This window comes from Ursus arctos, unplaced genomic scaffold (assembly GCF_023065955.2).
Source record: "Ursus arctos isolate Adak ecotype North America unplaced genomic scaffold, UrsArc2.0 scaffold_36, whole genome shotgun sequence".
NCBI classification, from domain to species: domain Eukaryota; kingdom Metazoa; phylum Chordata; class Mammalia; order Carnivora; family Ursidae; genus Ursus; species Ursus arctos.
The window spans coordinates 17,940,435-17,967,437 of NW_026623050.1; the positions used below are offsets into that span (position 1 = coordinate 17,940,435).

At 40.2% G+C, this 27,003-nt stretch overlaps 1 protein-coding gene across 3 annotated transcripts in view; it reads right to left on the reverse strand.

Annotated features, from left to right (window-relative positions):
- Positions 1 to 25,359, reverse strand: part of ATOSA (atos homolog A) — a 116,540-nt gene extending 91,181 nt beyond the window's left edge. For all 3 annotated transcript variants that reach the window (XM_048219351.2, XM_044391014.3, XM_057306344.1), the window contains exon 1: positions 25,230 to 25,359. The gene's annotated coding sequence lies outside the window, so the exon portion shown is untranslated. The remainder of the gene's footprint in view (positions 1 to 25,229) is intronic.
- Positions 25,360 to 27,003: the final 1,644 nt, after the last annotated feature.

The window sequence follows — 27,003 nt, forward strand, 5'->3', positions numbered from 1 at the left end:
ACATGGATAAATGATGATGTCTGAACATTTGTTAGACTAACTTGAAGCTTTTTATTAGGAATTTAAGATCTGTTTAATAATTGGAGATCATTATGGCAAAAGAAAGAGTACTTAAAAGAGGTATTTTTTACCCATTCATTATTCCAATTGTTTCATTCACTTAGCACACACTTACTGAGCACTCACTATTTGCTAAGCACACGCTAGTCTCAGAATACAAGGTAATGAGAAACAGGGTCAATTCTCTTACAGAGCTTAAAGTCCTGACTACTACAGTTGCATAGCTTTGGTCAAGTCACATTCTATAGCTTTCTTTCACCTATAAAAATGAAGTGTTTTGACTCTCACCAAAGGTAATTTCTTTCCTTCCTAATTCTAAAATAATTCTATAATTGCATAAAACATATCCAGAGTGGGTTGGAAATAAGGACCTTCCCACAATGGCAACTCTAAGTGTTGGTGATAAATGTGTTTGCTCTTTGGGGCACCCAAGCAAAACAAACATCACTGGTTCCTACTTGGTGAGGGGTTAAGGGTCGGTAAAGCAAGGAAGTCAAAATAGCTGACAGGAACCTTACCCTTTTTCCATGTGATTTGTTTTCCATTTTGCTTTCCCCTAGTGTTCCAAAGACTTATAATTAACTTCAAAAAAGTTAATTCAGCAAGGACGTAATCCCCTCAACTTTCACAGGTTTTGCTGAAATAGGCAGTATATAACAAAACTGTGTATTTAATGGAGGTCTCTCTAGGTTCATTTTATTGGCTGAGATATTGAGGATAACTGGTTTGCTCACTTTATTAACATAAGGCTGTTACTGTTACCAAAGTCGTGGAGGGCTACTAGAGTTAGATGGGTACCCTTTTCTTCTATCTCTAGCACCAAGCAAAGGACCTGGCACAGAGTAGGAGTTCAGTACATGTCAAACTTTATATTGACCAATAAAGTTTCTTGTACGTGTCCATAAACTGTACCCCTAATACTGATTACCATTTTCTCCCTAGTAGATTAAAGCTAGAGAGTTGGGAAATCAGTGGGTGGCACAAATTTCGTATGTGAAGGATACATTTTCACTGTCCTTGTGGTATTGTCTCATAATAGTAGGAACGTGTTGTGGGTTGAACTGTGCCCCCCAAAATATTATGTTGAATTCCTAATCCCTGTACTTATGAATGTGACCTTTTTGGAAACAGGGTCTTTGCAGATATAGTCAAGTGAAAATGAAGCCATACTGGATTGAGGTGGGCCCCTAAATCCAACTACTAGTTTCCTTATAAAGTGAGAACAATTTGAAGACAGAGGAGACACAGGGAAGATGGCCATGTGACAAACAGACTGGAACGATGCAGCTACAAGCCAAAAGAATGCAACAGATGCAAAAGGTTGCGGGGAGCTACCAGAATCTAGTAAGAGGCAAGGAAAGATTTTCCCCCAGAGACTTCATGGGGAGCATGGCCCTGCCAATACCTTGATTTCACACTTTTCACTTTCAGACCTGTGAGAGAATAAGTTTCATTTGTTTTAAGCCACTCCAGTTTGTTGTATTTTGTTATTGTAGTCTTAGGAAACTAATATAGAACTCTAACTAGGAATATTGCCATAATTTTGTCTTGGCCTTTTGCTGATATTGCAAGTGTTCTAAAGTTCCAGGCTCTGAATGATCACCTAAACATGGAGATCTTTAATTCTGTAAAAACTACAGTAAATCGATTGCAAATGTGAAGGAAATCGCTCAAGTATCATGAAAGAACAACTCTGTGACCTACAGTTAAAGGATGACCATGAATAAGTGGTTGAGAATCATCACATGAAAATACACTATTTTAAATATGGTGATTGGTAAATCTGTTTCCTCCTAACGTTTTGTGGAAATAAAGAACAGTAGAATTAAAATGTGTCGATAAAGCTAGTCTTGCATCGGGAGAAAAAAAAAAATGAATTTGGTACTTTTAGTTCTTAAAGCAACAAGAGGAAAGGCAAGCTATCTTTTCCAAAGCTAACTTGTTTCCAAGGATTCATTAAATTCATTGCAATTCATTTGTTTCTAAGGGAGAAAGAGTGTGGCGTTGTTGCTACGGTACTGTTTACTAGAAACAATCCTCCACCTTCCCTTAAATTGGTTGGCTGCTTTTTTTTTTTTTTTTTTTTTTTTTTTTTTTTTTTTTTTGAGGCTCCTGTTTGTCTATCTTCTATAACCACAGGTATAAGGAAATGAAAAGTGACCCTTTCTGGTTCCTGTCTGCAGAAGTGACTACGGTACTTAGAAATACAAAAGCCTCTAAACTTCAAGCCATGGAAACCCTTAATCAGATTTGCTGAGTTGCTAGAGGTCTCTGAGTCATCAAGATTTAAGATCTTTTCAAAAGTTAATAATTGTTCATTTTTTGACCGTAACCATGCTCAGCACTTCACATATATTATATACGTGATCCTGATACCACCTTCTTATCTTGTGGATTAGGAAACTGAGGCTTCAAGGGATAACTTTCCCAAGGCTACAGTTAATAACTGGAAGGAGTCGGCTTCCTTGATGGCCTTATTTAATGTCTGTAATATTATGAAATAGGTTGAATTATTCCAAAATTTTCAAGTGGGGAAAACTAAGGCTCAGAAACATTGAAAATGGTTGCACATTTTAGAATATAAATTGGTCTATAAAGACTTGGGCTCAATACTTTGAGGTACAAATTCCAAATAGAATGGTTTTGGTTGCTTTATTATATATAAACTCCAGGGACGCCTGGGTGGCTTACTTGGTTAAGGGTCTGCCCTCGACTCAGGTCATGATCTCAGGGTCCCGGGGTCCTGGGGTCCTGGGATCGAGTCCCACATTGAGCTCGTTGGTCAGCAGGGAGCCTGCTTCTCCCTCTGCCTGCAGCTCCCCCTGCTTGTGTGTGTTCATGTGTGCTCTGACAAATAAAATCTTTAAAAAAAATTTTTTTAATAAATAAACTCCAAAGAGCAAATAGCCACACAATTAATAACAGTACCTAACATTTCGTGAACACTTAGGTGGTAAGTACTATTCTGAATGCTTTATTGGAATTAGTTTGTTTAATCCTCACAACATCTCTGTGAAATATTATTATACCTATTTAATAATTAAACAGGAAAAGGGAAGTTAAATGATATGCCCAAGGTCAAGCAATTAGGTCAAGGTCAAAAAATGTCAGACCAGGATTCACACTCAAGAAGCATGACTTTAGAGCATAAGTTCTTAACCACTACCTCATATTGGTCCCATTTAGTTTGGTTTTCCACCCAAACCCTGCACTTTCCTGCCTCTGGGCTTTTGCCGTGTCCCCCAGCATGGATCCCTCCCCAGTCCTACACACCTTTCTGGACTTTCACAGCCCAAAGTCTTACCTCACCATGTGTTCTAGATCCACACTCACTAATCTTTTCTCTGAACACATACTTATGATCTTAAAAATCGCATATTCATTTTATTTTTTTAAAGATTTTATTTATTTGACACAGAGAGAGAGCACGCACAAGCAGGGAGAGTGAGAAAGACAGAAGCAGGCTCCCCGCTGAGCAGGGAGTCTGATGCGGAGCTCTATCCCAGGACCCTAAGATCATGACCTGAGCAGAAGGCAGATGCTTAACCTACTGAGCCACCCAGGCACCCCCTCATTTTATCTTTTTTTTTTTAAGATGTTATTTATTCATTTGAGAGAGAGAGGGACAGGGAGAGCACAGAAGCAGAAGGAGAGGCGGAGGGAGAGGGAGAAGCAGGCTCCCCACTGAGCCAGCCAGGAGCCCAACATGGGACTTGATCTCAGGACCTGGAGATCACAACCCGAGCCAAAGGTAGATGCCTAACCATCTGAGCCACCCAGGTGGCCCTCATTTTATCTTTTCAAAGGGAAGAGATGAACTGTGACCTCAAGTTCCTTTGTAGTTCTTGAGTGGCATTGAACTCAGCACAAAGACTCAAGTAATTATGGAAGAAGACCTGAGACTATTACTGTCTTCCAGAACTGCTCCATGCAATCAGTAGCCACTAGTCACACATGACTACTGAGCAGTTGAAATGTGCCCAGTGAAAGTGAGAAACTGAATCTTTAATTTTAATTATTTTAAATTTAATGATGGGTTCTTGGTTTCATTATTAGAAAATGCAGTATGTTTGGAAAACTTGGGTATGTGGGGGCACCTGGGTGGCACAGCGGTTAAGCGTCTGCCTTTGGCTCAGGGCGTGATCCCGGCGTTACGGGATCGAGCCCCACATCAGGCTCTTCTGCTAAGAGCCTGCTTCTTCCTCTCCCACTCCCCCTGCTTGTGTTCCCTCTCTCGCTGGCTGTCTCTATCTCTGTTGAATAAATAAATAAAATCTTTAAAAAAAAAAAAAACTTGGGTATGTGAATCTACTTTTTCCAACTGCAAATTTTAGGAAATCTAAATATAGACCAATTATTTCTAACGAAAATGTAGCACCCAAATTAAAATGTGCTGTAAGTGTAACACATACACTGGATTTCAAAGACAGTAATAAAAAATATAAACCATCTCTATCAATACTTTTAAAGTATTGATTACATATTAAAATAATGTTTTAGGTATGATATTTTGAAATTTTTTAATTTTTAAAAACATACTGGACAATATCAAGTTACGTATATAGCTCATATAATATTTCTATTAGGACTGCTTTAGGATTTGGTGGGTTGGCAACAATAACACGAAAGACATTTGAAAATCAGTTGTTCTTCTTAAACAAGTGAGGCCCTTGAACAGTGCAAATTTTGAGATAAGGGAACTTGCTTCTTGTTCTGGTCCTATCAAAAATTCCATGCATCCTAATGGGACTGGAGTCCACCACAACATGGTGAGAGTGCACCTTAAATTTGGTGAGCGTAACAGTGTAGGACTCTTCAAAACACACATTTGATTCAGTAGTTTTCACAGAAGTTACTTTTCTTCATGCCTGTTGGAGGATTACACACAGAACTACCTACCTTAAGTGTAAGCTATTCTGAGAAGTAGTGATGGGTGAACTTCACTAAGCAGTTAAACTCTCCATGAGTTGGTAGAGCCATTAAGTCTGTTATAAATCAAATTACTGATCCTTTACATCTTTGCATCAGAATATATTAGTTCATTGCATTATTTTTAGATTTGAGAGACAGAGTGTGGGAGGAGGGACAGAGGAAGAGAATCTTCAAGAAGACTCCCTGCTGAGTGCAGAGCCAGACACAGGGCTCCATCCCACCACCCTGAGATCATGCCCCCAGCCAAATCCAAGAGTTAGTCGCCCAACCGACCCAGCCACCAAGGTGCCCCCACAGTTCATTTCATTCTAAGGAGAATTCTACCATATTGCTTTTCATGGTTAAAAAAGAAGTCGGGAGAGCACCTCGGTGGCTCAGTCCATTAAACATCTGCCTTCCACTTGGGTCACGATCCCAGGGTTCTAGGATGGAGTCCCACATCCGGCTGGCTCCCTGCTCAGTGGGGAGTCTGCTTCTTCCTCTACTTCTCCCCTGTTCATGATCTCTTTCTCTCTCATGTTTTCTCTCTCTCAAATAAATAAAATCGAAGAAAGAAAGAAAGAAAGAAAGAACGAAAAAAGAAAGAAGAAGAGAGAGAAAGAAAGAAAGAAAGAAAGAAAGAAAGAAAGAAAGAAAAGAAAGAAAGAACCCATACTATTTGACTTGAAAAGTAGATGTAAACAACAATAGTAATTTCCATTTCAAAATGTGCATGGTAAACTAAATGATCAGATATTTCAGAAAAAAAAAATTGGAAGCAGAGTTTTATCCTTCAAAAAAGTTTGTAAGAAAAATCTTTTCTTAGTTTGTAAATCATCTTATGTTTTTCAAGAACAAAAAATTTGTAAGACAGCAAAAAATAATGCAGAAAATCCCAGCTCTTTTTTACAAATGTGAAAACACATACTTGAAACTAAATTCTTCACATGGGGATAGAGCATGATAGAGTAATCTGTTATGTATTTTTAATAAATCAAACTTCTGCTGCTTCTATCAGAACCCAAAAGCTCAGTTCGGTATAAAGAGAATTCTACTAGTTTTCCTTTCCTTCTACAAGCATAAAGAGAGTTCTAGAAGTAGTTCCCTTATTTGCCTGTAGTATATATCTCAGTAATTTCATACTGCCATGCTTCAGAGAGAAAGGAACATTAGCTGCCTCTTTATTCTAAATTGCACAGGCAAAATTCTGTACTTGCAACTGAATGTAATTGGTCTTTATTTCCAAAATGTCATTTCTGTCTAACATAAGTTTAATTCAATTCAGCATTCATTGAACTTTGTATGCCAAGTACTTTGCTGAGCCCTAGAGAGACAAAGGCCAGAAAAACTAGTACTTACCCTCCAAAAAATTTATTAATTTAAAAAGGAGATAGCCATATAGATAAATAACAACTTATTTTTATTACAGGAAAAAAAAATTATGCAGAAAGAAAACAGCCCAGAAAGAAAAATCACTTCTCTCCAGGAGAAGGGGTTGCTAAGGAAGGAAAGGCAAACATATTAGCTATGTTTTGGAGGATGAAGAGGAGCTCACTGGACAGGCAAAATGGGGTGGGATGGAGATGAGGAAGTTGTTCCTAACATATGAAACAGCTTGGCACTGAAGCAGGATAGAATATACTTTGTTCAGGGGCGCCTGGGTAGCGCAGTCGTTAAGCGTCTGCCTTCGGCTCAGGGCGTGATCCCGGCATTCCGGGATCGAGCCCCACATCAGGCTCCTCCGCTGGGAGCCTGCTTCTTCCTCTCCCACTCCCCCCGCTTTTGTTCCCTCTCTCGCTGGCTGTCTCTATCTCTGTCAAATAAATAAATAAAATCTTAAAAAAAAAAAAAAGAATATACTTTGTTCAAGATGCTATACTAGAAAGTCAGCTTTAGGGAAGTTAAATGCAAATGATGGGTACAGCAGTAGACAAAGGCGCTTCCCCACCCCCACGGGCCCCAGTTCTTCGTCACCCACCACAACCCCATATCCTTGCCTTTCACAAATAACTGCAGTCTCTCTCAGTAATAGGTCAGAATAAATTTGCCCTGGTTCGGCTCCTGGTTCAGTCACGTGACTTGCTTCGAGGAACAGAATGAGGCTAAAGTGATAGTTTGAGCTAGACCTTAAGAGGTTTGCTCTCCTGTATTAACATGAAAAACACTTGCTAGGGCTAACATGCTGGTCCCTGGAAGATGAGAAACAAGTGGAATGAACTTAACCACCTTTCCGGACCCACAGATCAACCCAGCTTTGATTAGCAGAACCACCAGAGCCAACCCATACAACCACGCATATAAATCGTTACTTTAAGTCAGCAAGTTTTGGAGTCGTTTGTTATGCCACATTTTTGTGCCCATCGCAAACCAATACAGCCATAGCAGTGAATTTGGATTTTATCAGGTAGATGACAGAAAACTATAAAGAATTTTAATAATTAAATTGTTTCAGAAACAACTGGCTTTAGCAACAAAGTGGGGGATGGGGATGGAAAGAGGATGGTGGGAGAGGTGGTGGGAAAAAAGCTATTTCAATGGGCCAACCCCAAGAGTATGCAGACCTGAACTAAGGCAATGACAGTGGGGATGGAGTAGAGAAGACAGACTGGAGAGACGTTTAGGAGGCAGAGCTGATAGAATTTAGGTGATGATTGGCTGTAGGCAAAAAAAGAAGGCAACATTCTTATCTCCACCTCTCCACCCCAACCTGGGACACAAGAGGGAACAGTACTCAGCAACACTGGCTGTTGCAGAGAAGTCAAAAAAGTAAGGACTGAGAAATATCCTTTTGATTTGGCAATCATGTCACCCGTAAGAGAAGAAACAATTTCAAAACCCTTTACAAATGGACAGAGGTAGCTTGGGCCCAGTTGAACTCACTGTGTATTCAGAAAATACCCGCAATCAGGAAGTTCGCAGTGTGGTGGCTTTGAATCTGATCACTACTTTGCACCAGGTCAGGGTAGCGTAATTCTGAGAATAGTTGATAGATTTACCCTGAACACATATTTTGGGAATTCAACACCGTTTGTACTATATCCCAGAAAGGCCATTATCCCTGATCTCATGAAGTATACCAGCAAAATCCAGCATGCAGGAATCCGACCAAAATTGTTTTTCTGAGAGTAATGAATTTCAGAAATGTTTTTTGATTTATAGGAATGTCACATATGAAAAACCAAAAAAAAAAAAAAATAATAAATAAAAACAAACAAAAAAAAAACCCAAAACCCAAAAAACAAACAAAAAAACCTCAAAAACCCTCCCCAGCTCTTATTTTAAGTGCCCATGTATCGAACTTCTCTTCAGTGTGCTCCATACAGGACATTTTCCTCTCAGTAAACTGTGGCTTATTTCTGTCTCTTCAGGATACACGGATGATTCCAGGAAACATGACTGGTATTGATGGCTTGTCTAGCGAATGAAATCCATACAGCAAAAACGTGGCAACGTGAATATAAAATGGAACTAGGATGGCTGTTTGGATAGTTAGATATTGACACGAGACAGACCCTGGTTATCGCTTTTTTTTTTTTAAAGATTTTTTATTTATTTATGTGACAGAGAGACAGCCAGTGAGAGAGGGAACACAGCAGGGGAGTGGGAGAGGAAGAAGCAGGCTCCCAGCAGAGGAGCCTGATGTGGGGCTCGATCCCAGAACGCCAGGATCACGCCCTGAGCCGAAGGCAGACACTTAACGACTGCGCCCCCCAGGCGCCCCCCCTGGTTATTGCTTTTTATACTAAGGCAGTACTAGGTCATGCACAATTACTCAGGGTACCTTTCTCTTTTCGGCCCTTTTTTTTTTCCCCCAATAACCCTACTCCCCCAGCCACAAGTGATTGAATCAAGGATCAATACCTGACCTGAAGGCAACCCTCTTTGAGCTGGCAAGTGGCCTATGAAGTTGTGCAGCACTAGAGACCTCAGCCCAGAACGAATACACTGTACTGGTTAGTGACCAGCTAATCATACTCTTTATGAAGGTGGTGGTAGAAGGGCAATGAGCCCTGTGCTTCAGACATAAAGCAGCAGTGGGAGCAGACACAGGGGCCTCCCTAATGGTGAGCAATGGAAACACGAGTAACAGATGCCCAATTCTGAACGAGCATTAAGTGCTCTGAAGCCAAGACCGCAAGGAGGCTGCTGGAGGTGTTGCCAGTCCCAAATCATGGGAACGATGGTCCATTTTTCTGTGAAGACTTTGAGGCTTTTCTGAGATTTTTTGTTGTTATTTTTCATCGTTCCACAAATCCTTCCAATAAACCTCTATAACAAAGGCAACCAGAACATCTCTGAGAATTGAAAGCATCTAACGCAATTTTATATTACTTTCAAATCATGAGTGAAAATGTCAAGCAAGATGCATTAATGAATTAGATTCCCTACAGATGTCAATTCATTATTCAGTCAACAATATGTACTGGTTACCTGCTATGTGCCAGACATGTACTAGCATTAGAAATTTAGGAGTAAGAGTGACATGATTCCTGCCTGTATGGTGCTATGGTCTAGCCTGGAGCACATAGAGACTTGGGTCTTAATATGTACTATAGGGACAAACCTAAACTTAAGTATGGCTCAGAAGCTTGTGATCTGGGGCGCCTGGGTGGCACAGCGGTTAAGCGTCTGCCTTCGGCTCAGGGCGTGATCCCGGCGTTGTGGGATCGAGCCCCACATCAGGCTCCTCTGCTATGAGCCTGCTTCTTCCTCTCCCACTCCCCCTGCTTGTGTTCCCTCTCTCGCTGGCTGTCTCTGTCTCTGTTGAATAAATAAATAAAAAATCTTTAAAAAAAAAAAAGAAGCTTGTGATCTACAGTTTATTTTAAACATCCATGGTTTCCCAAATACATTGCATTGATAAGGTATGGCATGTGTTAATGCTCTAATCTAGGGACACCTACATTTATATTAGAATAAAGTTTAGTTCCGAGTTTTCTGGAAACAAAGGATAGAAAACAGAATTAACAGAACTATAAACTATTGAGTAGAACATGGCTGCTGAGTAGAGCCAGAAGCATAACAAGATGAAGCTTGCAGAAGTCAACAGAAAAGAATAAGGTGATGACATTTATATGCCAGCGTTTTGCAACAGTGGTAATGTGCCACCTACAAATGAAAGTGAGTCCTGACGTAAAAAGGCCATTTTTCTTCGTCCTCAGGAAAAGATAACCTGAAAATTAATGGCATGGATTGCCCAAGATAACAAGGCTGAAAATAAAGATAGAGGTGATTCATTAAGCCAGATTGAAGAAAAATGGAGAAGATGGAATCTGGTGCTTGGTGAAATTGAAATGTCAAAGAATTGACATTGATGCATCCTGCTGGTAGCTCAGTAGTCAAGCAAGAATTTTTAATGCTATATTTCTTAGATCAACTAAAATTAAGAGTGAATGTGTTTCCAGTGAAGGTAAGATGGTCTGGTGAGAACAGAGAGTTTCGGGAACACTTAAATTCTTCAAAGTTTCTCAGACTCTCTAGCTATTGTTTTACTCGGAGCATCAAGGGACTAACGCTTTTGTTTATATTCTCCCAATTTTTTTTTCAGGCTTTTCTTCCAAGACTCCCAAATCCCTAAGCACCCGAACTCCTAATTGCTGTATGACATAGTCTGATTACTATAGTACTGCTATGGAAATTATCTCTTGTCTTCAGTTCAATATGTTGCAGTTTAAATGTCTGCAGCTCTTTAAGCAGCATTAGAAATTAGAAAGAGGACCTAACTACAGCTACAGGAGATAATTTAATTACCACAAAATTTTATTTACATGACTTTATACAAATTTGAAAATACGAAATGGATAATCTTATGGAAAATATAAACCATGAAATGGAGTCAAGAACAAGTAGAGAGCCAGACTAAACTAATCATCTTCTAAGAAATAGAATAGCTAAAGATCTACTCCCAAAGAGATACCAGGCCCAGAAGACTTCACAAGTTTATATGAGAATTCTACCAAACCATCAAAGAACAGAGGATTTCTTTGTTATACAAACCGCCCAGAGCAAAACAAAACAAAACCCAAAAGATAAAAATAAAAAGCTTTCTATTTCATTCTGAGACCAACATAATCCTGATAACAAACTGAAATGGAAAATACTGCCCCCACCAAAAAACCCCATAAGAAACAAATCACATTTATGAACACAGAAGCAAAAATCCCAAATACATACGGTATTAGTACAAACGTGGTAGTATAGTAAAGGACTATTACATCATGACTAAGGGAGCTGATTGTGGGACTACAGAACTGCTTCAACACTGAAGTCTATGGATACCAATCACCATACTATCCATTTAAAGGAAATAAAAACCAAATGATTACCTTAGGCTGAAAGGTACACTTGACCAAATCTAATAACATTCCTATTAAAATGCCTCAAAAAGCTAAGAGAGGAAAACTTCCTCAGAGAGGATTTTTTTTTTTAAAGATTTTATTTATTTATTTGACAGAGAGACAGCCAGCAAGAGAGGGAACACAAGCAGGGGGAGTGGGAGAGGAAGAAGCAGGCTCCCAGTGGAGGAGCCTGATGTGGGACTCGATCCCTGAACGCCGGGATCACGCCCTGAGCCGAAGGCAGACACCTAACGACCGCGCTACCCAGGCGCCCCCTCAGAGAGGATTTAACACAACCTTACAGAAAGCATCATACCTAATAGTGAAACATTCAAAGCAAGCATTCCCTTCAAAAAAAGAAGAAAAAAAAAAAGAAAAACAAAAAACACAAGAAAACTTATTTCTACCACTACTATTCGCTATTTGAGGTTTTAGTCAACATACTAAAACAGGAAAAGAGACATAAGATACAAGTAAATAGAAGGATTGAGACAAAACTGTTTCGGGGGAAGGGGCACCTGGGTGGCTTAGCTGGTTGAGCACTGGTTTCGGCTCAGGTCATGATCTCAGGGTCAGGAGATTGAGTCCAAGCTCAGGGTGGAGTCTGCTTGAGATTCTCCCCCCTTCCTTTCATCTCCCTGCTCATTTGTGTGCTCTCTAATAAATAAAATCTCTAAAAAACACAATCATTTTGGAGGTGATGGTTAACTAGAACCATCCAGTGAGGAAATTTGATATATGATTAACATTTGAAAAATAATAGCTTCTAACACCCCAACAATAACCAGTTAGAATATGTTAGGGGAGAAGGATCCATTCATAATAGCAATAAAATCATCACACTGCTTACAAATAAATCTAATGAAAAACGTTTAAGACTTACATAAAAAAAAAAACAAAAAACAAAAAAACAAGGACATAAAAGAAGACAAATAGCTAGAGAGATAAACCATGTTCCTGGACAGGAAAACCCAATGTTTTGAAGAGAAGGTTTTTCGATCTACAAATTCAATGTAACCTCAATCGAAATTTCCAAAAAAGTTTTAAATGGAATCTGACAAGCTGATTCCAAAGGTTACATGAAACACTAGAATTATGTTTAACACAGTGAGATGCTTACACTAAGAGCATGTCAAGACTAATACCAACTCATGAATTGCGTCCTCAAGCCTTGCTTTTCATGCTCATGTAGAAAAAGATAGTTCTGAAACCAATATTGCACTGTACGTTAACTAACTACAATTTAAATTAAAACAATTTTTTAAAAAGGGCCCAAAACCTAATGCACAGATGTAATGCAATAGAAATAATTAATGCAATTTACAAAAAAATATTCTAAATTTCATCTACCGAAAAAATCTGTGAATAAAGGTTTTCTGAAAGAGAAAAAAAAAGGAAAAAGATAGTAGTTGAGGGGAAGGACACAGAGCCTACACTATATAAATCCTTCTCTCTGACACCTAGCACTCTTTCTTTTGTTCAGCAACCATAAATGAGTTCTCTAAATTAAGCGCTCTATATAATGTGACTATTTTGTACTTTGATACATTTCCTTTAAATATAGACACTAGAATTTTGCAACTTTTCCCATCAGTCTCTCCACTTCACAGTTAGGCTCCCAATGGAGTACATTTTAATATACGATTGCTTAGAATTAAAGCAGATAATTACCCCATCTCCTTTGATACTCATAGAATTCATAGAAATTTGACCTGGTGCCTTTGTGTCAGATCAGGTAGAAAATACAAAACACAAATAATGAAACAAAGCATTTATAACACTCACAAAACCCCACTGTTTTTCAAGAGCACAGTTGTCGAAATTAGAAAAATCCACTGCACATTTTTAAAATCTAATTTGAAAATATTTTTTGTCTTACCAATATCCCTGAACACATATACTTTTCCACTTTTAAATTTAATAATGTCTGTGTGTACTCTGATAGCAAAAGAATAGTAGAAAAAGCCGTCACTTCTTTTTTGACTACATTTTTAACGTTAGTTTTCCCCCAAATTTGTCAGTTTTCTTCTTTCATCAGTCTACAGGTACTGTCTGAACAGGCCCAAGCTTCAAGTATTTCCCACAAGCTAAACAGCTTCCAGATCTACAATTCTGTACTAATCACCCTATCTCCTGAACTCCAGACCACCTCTGCTATTTACATCTACCAGCACAACCCACAGGTTGATTAAATCAATAACATTCCGATTCATTCCCTAAAAGCTTCCGCTCCTCTCCTGCCTTTCCTTTTTTGGAGATGCACCTTCATCCCCTATTCATTCATAAAATATTCAATGAGCACCTGCTATGCCCCAATCATGGTTCTGGAGGTTTGGACCCACAGGGACCAAAACAAAGATCCCTGTCTGCAAAAGCCTCCTATGCTAGTGAGAGCAGAAAGATAATAAATTGAGTAAGTGATATGATATATTAGAAGGCAGGAAAAAATAGAACAGAGTAAGTGAGACTTGAGGAGGGGCTATTTTAAAAAGGGTTGTCAGATACACCTCGTTGGTATAACTTGAAGGAGGTTAAGGAAGTTAGCATCAGGCTATCTAAACAAAGACTGTTCCAGGGACGCCTGGGTGGCTCAGTCGTTAAGCATCTGCCTTTGGCTCAGGTCACGATTCCAAGGTCCTGGGACTGAGCCCTGCATCGAGCTCCTTGCTCAGTGGAAAGTCTGCTTCTCCCTCTCCCTCTGTCCTTCCTGTCCACTCTCTCTCACTCACTCTCTCTCTCTCTCTCTCAAATAAATAAATAAAATAAAAAAGAAAGAAAGAAAGCCTGTTTCAGACTAAGGGAAAAGTCAGTGCAGAGGCCCAAAGCAAGAACATTCCCTTGTATGCTTGAGAAGAGCAACTGGCTGGAAGGTAGTAATAGGGGAGGCAGGGAAGATTAGGAGGGGTGAAGGTAGTAAGCTATGGGGAGAGAGAGGATGGAGGTCCAGATCACATGCGGCCTTAAGGACTATTGGAAGGACTTTGACCGTTACATGGCTTTGAGCAGAGATATTATGTAATCTCGCTTATCTTTAAAAAGTTCACTGACTGCTCTGTTGAAATTAGACCTTAGTAAGGCAAAAACAGACCCTACTAGTTAGTTACTGGCTATTAGTACAATCTGGCTAAGAGCTAGTATAGCTTGGAATGCCATCATCTCTCTTACCCTAGGCCGGGAACCTGATGGAGTTTGTCCTAGGCATTCCCCTCTCCCATTTCCCAAACCATGTCCCCACCTGCTCCCAACACACGCACCTGGATTCTATTTCCAAATATCAGCCATTGCCCTCCACCAGTTACCGGAGCCTCCATTCAGGCTTATCTGGACCACTGAAATGGCCTCTTAACCCACCTGCCTCTGGCTCATCCCTTCTTTTAGTCTACCAGCCAGGGTATCCTTCTAAACACAGGGAATCTTAGTCTGGGATGCATACACAGAGTTCACTGGGTCTGTGACATTGAGCAAAGTACATTTCTATTTTCACCAACATCTAACTGAAATTTAGCATTTCCTTTGATTATGAATGCAGGAAACAAACCATCGTATTAGGAGAGCCCATCAATAGAATAGAAATTAGATTTTTTTTTTAAAGATTTTATTTATTTGACAGAGAGAGACAGCCAGTGAGAGAGGGAACACAAGCAGGGGGAGTGGGAGAGGAAGAAGCAGGCTCCCAGCAGAGGAGCCTGATGTGGGGCTCGATCCCAGAGCACCGGGATCACGCCCTGAGCCGAAGGCAGACGCTTAACGACTGAGCCACCCAGGCGCCCCAAATATTTTCCTATCACATTACAGTTAAAACATGTATCTCATCATCTATAATCATTACTTTGAAATTATGATAATTATTAGATCTACCACTAGATCTTTTTAAAAATATGCTAATAGAACAAATATCGTAATTAAGAAATATTTGTATTTCAACATGATTGGATTCCTTTTAATTCCTATTTTAATTTACACATTTAAAAGTATTATTCTTAGGAATTTACAGTTTTGTTTTTTTTAATTTATAGACTTCCAAAGGGGTTCAAGGCCAGGAAAGATTAAAATTACTGTTCTAATTATATCTAATCTATTTAGACCTGATCTTACTACGTCCATACTTTCAAAATCCTCGGGTGGCTTGCCAGCACACAGGATAAAGTCTCAAACTCTAACAGTGTACAAAGTTCTCCAATCCTCACTTAGCTAACTTTTCCTGCTATAGGACAAGTCATTCCTCCTTCCTGTGGTTTGCATTCTGACCATCCGGAACCCTGCTGCTTCTGGCACTTGGCCCTTTCACTCCTCTGACCATTTGCTCCTTATGTTCCCTTATCCATCCATCCTTCCTTCCTTCCTTCCTTCCTTCCTTCCTTCCTTCCTTTTTTATTTTAAGTAGTCTCCATGCCCAGTGTGGGGCTTGAACTCACAACCCTGAGATTAAGAGTCACATGCTCTACCAACTAAGCCAGCCAGGTACCCTTGTTCCCTTTTCCTGCAAGGCCTACCCAACCATGGAAAACTCCTGCCCCATCTTCAAAACTCACCCTTTTCCAGTATTGCCTCCTCTCAGGCCGAATTAGTTTTCCTTTCATTCACATTTCCACGGCACATCACACCTGTCTTTCCACGTCCTATGGCACTCTTTGTTGACTTGCTTATTAGTAATATCCACAAGGTGAAACAACCCAAATGTTTAACACATAGATTGTGACACATCTATAATGGAATACTTCCCATCAATTAAAAAAAAAAATTGGCTCCAGCAACCAGGTGGAGAAATGTCAGGTACTATGTTGCATGAAAGCCCGACGCAAAAGTTGGAGTATAGAACTCCATTTATATAAAGTTTAAGAACAAGCAAAAGTAAAAGATGTTTATGAAAATCAAAATAGCGATTAATGCTTCGGGGAACAGAATGAGAATCTCATGGGGAATAGGAAATGAAATTTTTTTTTTTTTTTAGGAAATGAATTCTATAGTTTTATCTCAATAGTGGTTATCCATATATATACATATGTAAGAATTCAAACTATATACTTAAGATTAGTGTGTTTTATGCACTTTACGTAGTATTACTAAGTATAATAAAGAAACTTGGTCAGGTCTGCAGAAGAGATATTATTTTGGGAAACGCAAACCATGGCACAACCATCTAGAAAATGGCCTTAATATGGTCCAAAACAGTTGACCCAGTCGAAAGAATAGTTATTTTGGAGGAGTAAAAGGGAGAATGAAAATCGAAGTATTTTGAAAGTAAAAGCACACTGTACAGACGTACCGTATTAGCACAAGCATGGCCAATCTTGGAACAATGAGAACCGGAGGTAAGCCAAGAGCTCAGGAATCACTGAACACGGTCATAACGTTGGCCTAACCATCAGTACATTTTTTTAAAGTCTATTTTTATTCAGATATGATAACACTGTGTAAGTTTAAGGTGTACAAATGTTGATATATTTATATATTGCAATGCGATTACCACCTTAGCGCTCACGGATAACTCTGTCATGTCTATTTCCTATGTTCGCTCATCATTTTTGCATGTGTCTTCACACCGGTACCACTTGGGATGAACATTTTATTCCTTTCCGCAGGAGATGGAAAAATATCTTTGAGAAAGATCATTTGGCAAGGGAGAAAAGGACTCCGGGGTGCCATCTCCAAGACCTGCCACTCCCACATCCGTGTGAGTGAACCTGGTCATCCCAGTTGGGTCCTCCCCATGCAATCCCTAAATCCCTACCTCCACCCGCCACTGCCTTGTAAGGCCCTCAATGTTGCTCTGATACAGTCTCCTAATTTGTCTTCTTGCTTTAGATCTCTCCACCCTGATTCCACTCTCCAGCTGCCAGAATGATTTACCCAAAAAGCAGCTCCCATCAGGTCATTCCATTGAAGTTCTTCCTTTTGTCTCAGAACAAAATCCAAACTGGCGGTAAACAGCCTTATCGCCCCAGCAGGCATCCTGTATAAGTCCTCAGAATGTGATAGCAAGCAGAAATATCCCCAGGTTAGCCTTCACAGGATCACCTGGCCCAGAATTCTAGGGGTGTCTTACTCTTGTCCCCTACCGCGGCATTTGACTTTTGTGTTAAGAGAATCTGAAGGATACTAGTGATGTCAGCAGCAATTCTGTCATTTTCCTTCTTGCCTTCATCTCCTTGAATGGTCAGCTCTTCAGTTTCTAGATTTCAAAACCTGAAGGACATTAAACGCTAGACATGGGGCTTCCCCAAACACAGCTCCCTCTTCTGTGATGGTCAGGATATGTATGGGTGTGGCATCAAGAACTTTATTCTCAACGTAGAAATCCCTCAGAATCTAAAGTTTAGATCTTTAGCATGAAATTAGATTAACTACCAGGGGAGGAATGTAGCTAGAAACCTGTTCTCTTTTCTCCTACTTTCATAAGTACACCACTACGATCTTCTTGGAGGGGGGATGCATGCCAAATTAAAACCTGCTCAGAACTAAATTATGGGGCGCCTGGGTGGCTCAGTTGGTTAAGCATCTGCCTTCAGCTCAGGTCATGATCCCAGGGTCCTGGTATAGAGTCCCACATTGGGATCCTTGCTTAGCAGGAAGCCTGCTTCTCCTTCTCCCTCAGCCTCTCCCTCTGCCTCTGCCCCTCTCCCCTGCTTGTGCGTGCTCTCGCTCTCAAATAAACAAAATCTTTTAAAAAAATTATCAAAATGAAATTTTTTTTAAAAAAGAACCAAATTATGTTAAACTACAAATTCCTAAGAAATAGGGAAGCGTGAATAATATGTATTAAAGTCAGGGTGTAAAGTGCCCAAACTTGGTAAGCCTGCAATAGATAATCCACAGTGTGGAGGTTCAAAACTAGCATTCAAGACTTGGCTTCAAGGAGTCTCTTCCCCCTCCTTCATATGAAAAATGTTGTGAGTTTATGTATTTTGGGAGAAAGGGAGTCTATAGCTTTTAGATTCTCAAAGGGATTCAGGACCTTTTCAAAAACCAACAAATAAAAAAAGTCTTAGAGTGATTAGGCTTACTATTTATCCCCAGAAGCAACTACCCTTCTATTTACCTAGAGCACATGCAAAGAAGTGCTATCTAGATGACTTGAGTGCTATAGACCAAGATGTTATAATTCCTGAACACAAAGATAATTGATATTATTGTTTTAGAATTGCTTATTTCCTTTATCAGAAAGAAAGCGAGACAGACTTTTTGCCTTTTCTTTTTACCCGTCTCATGGAAGTCATCTTTGGTTCAGTTTTTTAATATACTTACCCCAAATATTTATTTCTTTAACAAAAGAAAAGTTTAACAAAAGGAGAGATTTTCCTTGCTTGTGGCTAGAACATCTAATTGTCATCAAAATATCAGTTCTTCCTAAATTAGCTTATAAATTAAATGTAATCCCAATAAAATTACTACCAAGCTTCCCTCCCACCCCCACACCCCCCCCCCCGGGGAGATAGACAAGTTACTACCAGAATTCATATAGGAAGATAAATACACAACAATATCTAAAAGGCCTGAAGAGGAAGATCTGTGGTGGGGTGAGGGGAAGGACTAGTCCTATTAGGTAAGTAAAACATACAAAAAGCCTCTATTCTTAAAACCATGTGCCATGGGAACAGGAATTAGAGTGACCAGTGGAATGGAAAAATCCAAAATAGTGCCGAGTATGCAGGGAATGGAATCTATGATAAAGGTGATTTTTCAAATCACGAGGTTAAAATATATATATCTCGGTGCGCCTCGGTGGCACAGCGGTTAAGCGTCTGCCTTCGGCTCAGGGCGTGATCCCGGCGTTATGAGATCGAGCCCCGTATCAGGCTCTTCCGCTAGGAGCCTGCTTCTTCCTCTCCCACTCCCCCTGCTTGTGTTCCCTCTCTCGCTGGCTGTCTCTATCTCTATTGAATGAATGAATAAATAAAATCTTAAAAAAAAAATAAAATATATATATCTCAATACAACTGGATAGCCATTTAGAAAAAGATAAATTAGATCCTTTCTTCACACAATACACAAGAATAAAGTTCAAATGGATCAAGAATCCAAATGTAAAAAAGTCAAACCATAGTAATACTAGAAGAAAACATGGGTAAACTTCTCTATAATGTGGGTACAGGGAAAAGATTTCTAAATATGTTTCAAAATCTAGATGCAATTAAAGAAAAGACAAATACATGTGACTAATAAACATTTTAAATTTTGCAGAATACCTTAAGATATACAAACGACAAGTTGGAAGAGAGTATTTGTAACATATAAATGTATAATATTCCTAACACATAATTTTTCAAAATAAAAGACGAAAACTTATTAAAAAAAATAGGCAAGAGACATGAATGAACAATCACAAAATATAGAAAAATGTCATTGAAAAGAAGCTCAATTTCACTCATAAGCCATTTTTCTTCCAGATGTTTTCCCAGCAGAAACAAAACCATATGTCCATACAAAGGCTTATACAAAAATATTCGTAGCAACTTTAACTGCACTAGTTCCAAACTAAAAACCCAAGTGTCCATTAGCATGTGAATATATAAACAGTTTTCCTTTCGTTATTTATTTCTAACTTCTGAGATGTGGTATCTTCTCTGATGATGTGGAGTATCTAAACTTTTTAATCTATTGAGACTTACGTTTGGTCTATTATATAGTCTGTCCTGGAAAATATCCTGTGTGCACTTGAGAAGAATGCGTCTTCCATTGTTTTTGGGTAGAGTGTTCTGTATGTGTCTGTTATATCTAATTGGTTCGTTGATTCCTTTATTTCCTTGAGGAGGAGAGTGGGGAGGAATGGATGAAGAGTTGGAGATGGAGGAGAGATGGAAGGAATAGGACTAGAGGGGAGGACAGATAGGAGGAGCATGACTGGAGGGGTGGAGGATTTAAAGAGAAGCAAGCAACCTCATGGCTTGTTGGGAGTCATTTTTTATTTAGTGTTGTTACTACTACTAATCACAACTATTAATAATAACAATGCAGTTAGCGCAAGCCTGGTCCACAGTAGAAACCTGATATACGATATTTAGTATTTTCTTTTAAATTTTTGTGGTGATTTCTCTACCAGTGAATGTGCTCATTCACTGTTTCATCCATTTGTCACACTGTGCTGGGTGACACTGAGGACACGGTAGTGACCAGGACAGTCCAGGCTCCTTCCTCATGGAGTTCACCATCCAGTAAACGGAATCTCCCTGACAGACCTGTCCCCAGACAGTCGATGACCCAGAGTTGACAGAGCTGAGATGGGGGAGCACAGTAGGGTGGGACAGAAAAAAACAGAAAAAGGAAACCATACATGAAAATAGAGAGAATGGCACAATGGATGCTCATTTACCCATCAGTCCTAGATTCAGGACTTGCAAGATTTTCTACCCATTCTTCAGCGGGGCAGTACTTACCATCTTTACCTAACATCACATACAAAAATTAACACAAAATGGATCAAGGACCTAAAAGTAAGACTCCATGTCATAAAACTCTTAGGAAGAAAATAGACAAAACTTCATGATACTGGATTCGACAGCGATTTCTCAAATAGGACATTAAGGGCACAGGTAACAAAAGAAAAAATAGACAAACTGGGCTTTATGAAAATTAAGATACTTTGTGCATCAAAAGACCCATTCACACAGTAAAAAGACAACCCACAGAATGTGAGAAAATATTTGCAACTCATAATGTGATAAAAGATTAATATCCAAAATATCTAGAGAACTCCTAAAATTCAACAAGAAAAATAACCAAACAATGGGCAAAGGACCGGAATGGACATCTCTCCAAAGATATGCACATGGCCAACAAGCACATGAGAAGATACTCAGCATCACTAATCATTAGGAAAATGCACATCAAAACCACAGTAAGACACCACCTCACACCCATTAGGATGGCTACTATCAAAAAAAGAGAAAACAAGAAGCGTGGAGAAACTGGAACCCATGTGCCCATAGGTGGGAAAGTGAAATAGCATAGCTGTTGTGTAAAGCAGTAGAGCCGTTCCTCAAAACATTACAAATAGAATTACCGTATGATCCAGCAATTCCACACCAGGGTATATAGTCAAAGGAATTGAAGGCAGGGTTTGAAGAGATATTTGTACACCCACGTTCTTAGCAGAAGTCACAATAGCTGACATGTGCAAGCAACTCGAGGGTCCATCAATAGAGGAATAAACAAAATGTGGTGTATCCATACAATTGAATATTATTCCGCCTTAAAAAGGAAGCTGCAATATGCTACGACATGGATGAACCTTGAGGACCTCATGCTGAATGAAGGAAGCCGGTCACAAAAAGACAAATGCGGTAGGATTCTGCTGAGGTCCTTGAGAGCTGTCAACACCATAGAGACAGAGGATAGTGGGGGTTGCCAGGGGCTGGTTGCCAGAATGGGGATAAAGTGTTATTGTTTAATGGGTTTAGAGTCTCAGTTTTACAAGATGAAAGAGTTGTAAAAATGGAGGATGGTGATGGTTGCACAGTGTGAATATATTCAATACCACTTAACCGTATACTTAAAAATGGTTAAGATGATAAATTTCATATTATGTGTATTTTACCATAATAAAAAGAGAAAAAACCCACCAAATTGTACATTTTGAAAAGGCGAATTATATGGTATGTGAATTGTAGCACTAAAGCTGTAAACACACCTAAAATGGCCTAGACGGGAAGACTCTTCCCCACGACAGATGTCATTTAATAAATGTGGAGGCAGTGGTGTTAAAACTGGAAAATGACCATTTTGCAGCTACCATGGAAAAGATTGGTTTGAACAGTCCTAGATGAACAAGAACGCATGCTAAATCTAGGAGAGAAAGCTTCATGAGCAGCAGGTTATTTGTGTGAACGCAATTGTCTTTCCAAAAACTTTTTATTGATTCCAAGTGTACGAGTAATAAATACACAGAGAAGAAATAAACAATGACTGGGTGGTTGAAATTATCACCTAGTAGTTGCAAACAAACACCCTATGACTCCAGATGTGATAGTCTGGAAAGAACACAATATCAGCAATGTAATAATCCAGCCAGGGCTGCATTGTCTGAATCTAATTATAAGGCAACATCAGATGAACTAATTGAAGAACAGATAAAATAAACCATCTACATTCTTCAAAAAACATCAAAGTCGTGAAAGACAAAGAGTGAGGAGCTATTCCAGATTAAAGATGACTAAGGAATATTATTTGGATGATTGACAAAATTAGAATCAGACTGTAGAATAAACTGTTTTTTTAAAAGATTTTTATTTATTTATTTGACAGAGACAGCCATCGAGAGAGGGAACACAAGCAGGGGGAGTGGGAGAGGAAGAAGCAGGCTCCTAGCGGAGGAGCCTGATGTGGGGCTCGATCCCACAACACCGGGATCACGCCCTGAGCCGAAGGCAGACGCTTAACAACTGCGCCACCCAGGCGCCCCAGAATAAACTATTTTAACAAGATTACATTTCTGGAATTTGTAAACTATAGTGTGGTTATGTAAAAGAATACCCTTGTTCTTAGGAAATGTACACTGAAAGAGCGTGGTACTTGCTACCTACTCTCAAATGATCCAGAAAAAAATAAAATAGTGGGGAGGGGTATGAGGGAGAGAGAATGATAAAACAAATGTGGCAAATGTTGAAACACTGGTGACTCTGGGTACAGGGTAGAAGTTCTCTGTACTAGTCTTACAATGTTTCAGGAAAGAAAAGTTTAGTAACAGAAAGTTTGTAAGAAGTGCTCATTAAGGACACAAAATGGCATTGTTACATTCATTTGCCTTTCGTCTGTGAGCCCCTGAGGGCAGTTTGGTTTAGGATAGCCAGGAAAATCTTAGTCCCAAATCCACACTATCTCTGTGCCACAGAAACCTTGTCACCAGAAGGTGGAAACACAGGAGGCTTAAGGGTGTTTTCTGGGACTTCAAGACAAGAGGGGAGTCACCTTGGGAAAATCACAGTGACTATCGAATTAGTATAGTAAATAGGACAAATGAAAAATTGAACAAATGATGGGACGCCTGGGTGGCTCAGTCGGTTAAGGGCCTGCCTTCGGCTCAGGTCGCGATCCCAGGGTCCTGGGTTTGAGTGCCGTACCAAGATACTTGCTCAGTGGGGAGCCAGCTTCTCCCTCTGCCTGCTGCTTCCCCCGCATGTGCACGCACACGTGTTCTCTCTGACAAATAAAATCTTAAAAAAAAAAAAAAAAAAGAACAAATGAAGGGTAGGCTAATTCTGCTTTCCGCAGCGTGGGGAACTGTGACTCTACTCCTCCCAGAACCTTCGCCTCTTACTAACAAGAGAGGGAATTCCAAACCCCTCTTCCTCAACAGAGAAGGGGTGGGAAGAAGGGAGGAGGAGGGCTTTCTTTCACCTTCCAAAAGGTAAATCAAGTATAATTTCCATCTAGCCTTGAGAGTCAAGGCTGTCGGATTCCCACTCTCCACCCAAAACGAACTCCTGAACTCCTCCCCAGTCTTAATCCTTTAAACAGCAAAGCATTTCATCTGTGATGAAGTCTTCAAATGCAAATAATTGGCCAACGTAACACAAACATGCAAATGTATTTATGCTAAAGTGTAATCAGCTAACTAATCAGTATAATCCATAATTGTAAAGGACAAACAAAACCAAAAACAGAAAAGGAATCGATTTTCTTGTTTTGGAAAAAAGAGGAATTGAGAAAAAGGAAGGAAGACATTCCTGGGATGTAAAGACAGGGAAGAAAGAGGAAAAGAGGGGTCCTTACAACCTTTATCATTTGCTAGAAAGTTAAATCTCGGATTCCTGGTAAACCAAAGCACTTGAGGGGACCTTGTTTTAACAAGCACGACACACCTGCTTGCAGTGCCGGATTTGTGATGTTAGCTTATCATACTAACTTCATAACAGAGCTCAGGGCTTGGAGGATTTTTCTGAATCAAAGTGTGGGTGTTAAAATTGCCTCCATTTCTCAATCTGTAAAGTGGAAATAGCTGTATTTGTAAAATCTACCCCACAGAACTGTTGGGATTGAGGAGACAGTTTCTGTTAAGCTGTTTTAGGAAAGAAATAATGTAGCACCAATTTGAAATGTTTTTTCTATTCAGTGGTCTGAGCAAATTTACTTGAGCCTTTCACTTTAAACCTTGGGTCACTCACCCCAGTATATCCAATTGTTTGCAGAGAGGTCATTTTTTTTTAATTAACATATCATAGAGGAGTCTTCTCCCTCTCTCCCTGGCAAAATGAAGTTTCTTTGTTCACCAGTGGTTACAACCTCAAGTTCTCCGGGGCCTAGCCATGTCACATAATTCCATGGAGCTGGCTGATGGGAGGTGAGCATTAGGGAGTGGTGAGGACTGGGTCAGTGGAGATGGCATGTCCTGCCTGTTGGCCTTCATGGTACAAAATATGTCTAGGCAAGTGGGTCAGTTTTGCCTCCTCTAGATTAGAGGATGTCTAAGTTCCCTTTGAGCTCCCAAACCCTGTAATTATTTTGAAATTTCACATCAGGCATGGTAACTCAGAGCTCCTCTTCCAGTATTAATTAACCTGCATGGTTCTTGCCGGTCATCAATCATTGCAAAATCATTGGACTTTACATAGTAAAGTGGTTACTACTGAATTGAAAAGTTCACATAACGTATTTCATGTATTTGCAGAACTTTGCCCCAAAGCTCAAATTCTGCCGTCTCCCTTAAAGCGCTGCGCTACTGGTTACAAAATGACAAGCTATAGATTATTTTTCACAGTGATCTTTTAACATAACAATGTACACAGGCCCGGTTCACCCCTCCCAGGGTTGCATCCAATTTCTGCTTTATCTCCCTTGAATATTCCAGAGAACTCTCTTACTTCATCCTATTACAAAGCTATTGGAGCTCTTGGTCCTGCTTAACCTCTTCAACCTCTTCATCCCACCTCTTCACCCCACGCACCCTCATCCCCCTTCCACTCCCCGTTTCCTCCAGACACATACCTACTAAGTCCGTTCCACCAGGGCCAGAAGCAGTCTCTGCCACAGAAGACAAAACGAGGGACTGGGTCTGGGGATGGCAGCGAGGCCCGCCTGGGTTGCTGCTTCTGGTGTAAATAGGCAGAGGGTGGAGTCTGCGGGAGGAGTAGCCCAGAGGGAAGTCCTTAAAGGGGGAAGCCTGGGCCCTGGCTTGCTGGAGGAGGGGGCGCTTGGACTGTCACAGCCTGGCCAACCCCAAATAGTTTTGTTGTTAAGCCCCGGTTCCTGATACCTCAGTCTGATTCATTCAACCTATAGTAAAGCAGTCGGGGCTGTGTTTTATTGTGATAATGATAATAATGTTGAATCAGGGTGATATCTGCCACACAAGAACTCAGAACTCCGAATTTCTAGAGCTAGTGAGTGGCCCACCAGTCCCTGGTGTGCTATATTGCTGGCAGCTGATCCCTAAGGAAGGCAGCAGTGAGGTCAGGTGTCCTCAAGTTAAGAGTCTTGGGCTGAGAATAGCACCTGTAAGATCGCAGCTGTAGCTAGTGAGGCTTCTGTTCCTGATGTAGGTGTATTTACATGTTCTTTTAGGTCCACGACGGCCAGGCTCCTTTGGCTCTTGTTACAGCTTGCTGCTCTGCACCCCCTGGAATCCCTCTCTATTGTGACTTCCAAGGCCTTCCCAGCTCAGCCCCTGCCAGCATCTTGACTTTATCCCCTACCATGTGACCCTCTTCCACTGTGGTCCAGCTACACTGTGTTCTCAGTGTATCATATCCTTTAAATAAGCCAAACAAATTCTGCCCCAGGACTTTTGCACTGGTTATATCTGCTACTGGAACACTCATCCCACTGTTACTGCTCTTCCCTTACATAAATATCTGGCTCCCCATCATCTATGAGTCAGCTTACTGATAAGGGTCTTTCTAAGGGGAGGGGGGGCACCTGAGTGGCTCAGTCCATTGGGCATCTGCCTTCAGCTCAGGTCATGATCTCTAGGTCCCGGGATCAGCCCCGCATTGGGCTTCCTGCTCAGTGGGGAGTCTGCTTCTCTCTCTCTCTCTCTCTCTCTCTCCTTGCTCCCTCCCCACTGCTCATTCCCTCTCACTCTCAAATAAATAAATAAAATCTAAAAAAAAAAAAAAAAATCTTCCTAAAGGATAGCCCTGACTTTCCCCTCAATCACCAGATGCTGTTTTGTTTTCTTCATAACTATTAGTACTACCTGAAATGATTGAGTTGGTTTACTTGGTTACTTCTCCAGTCCCCTCCCCTCACTAAATTGTAAATGCCCCAAGATAGAGTTTGGCCGATACTGCTCATAACATTATCCTCATCTCCAAGATTAATACCAGACAAACAGTAGGTGTCTACTGTATGTGCATGGACTAAATGAGTGGGATACAGTTCATTCATTGACTAAGTATCACTGTGTACCTGATGTGTGCCAGGCACTGCGCTGAATGCGGGAGATACGACAAACAAGACAGGCAAAGCCTTCCCGAAGGAGACTTCTGGTCTAGAAAGGAAGACCATCTTTAAAATAATAATAAATTGACTGAAAATGCATCTTAAAAAAATAAACAAATAAGGCATTGTTTGTTTTTTCACAGATCGGCTATGAATGTACATTTCAGAAGTGTTGGTAGGGGAGATGGACTGTCAGTCACAGAACCCAGAATTCTCAGGAATCCAAGCCATGTTTATAAATTGATAAAAGGATGCATTCCTAGAAACTCGATGGGATCCCAAGGAGCAAATGACCCATTTCCAGTTCGCAGACTCATGT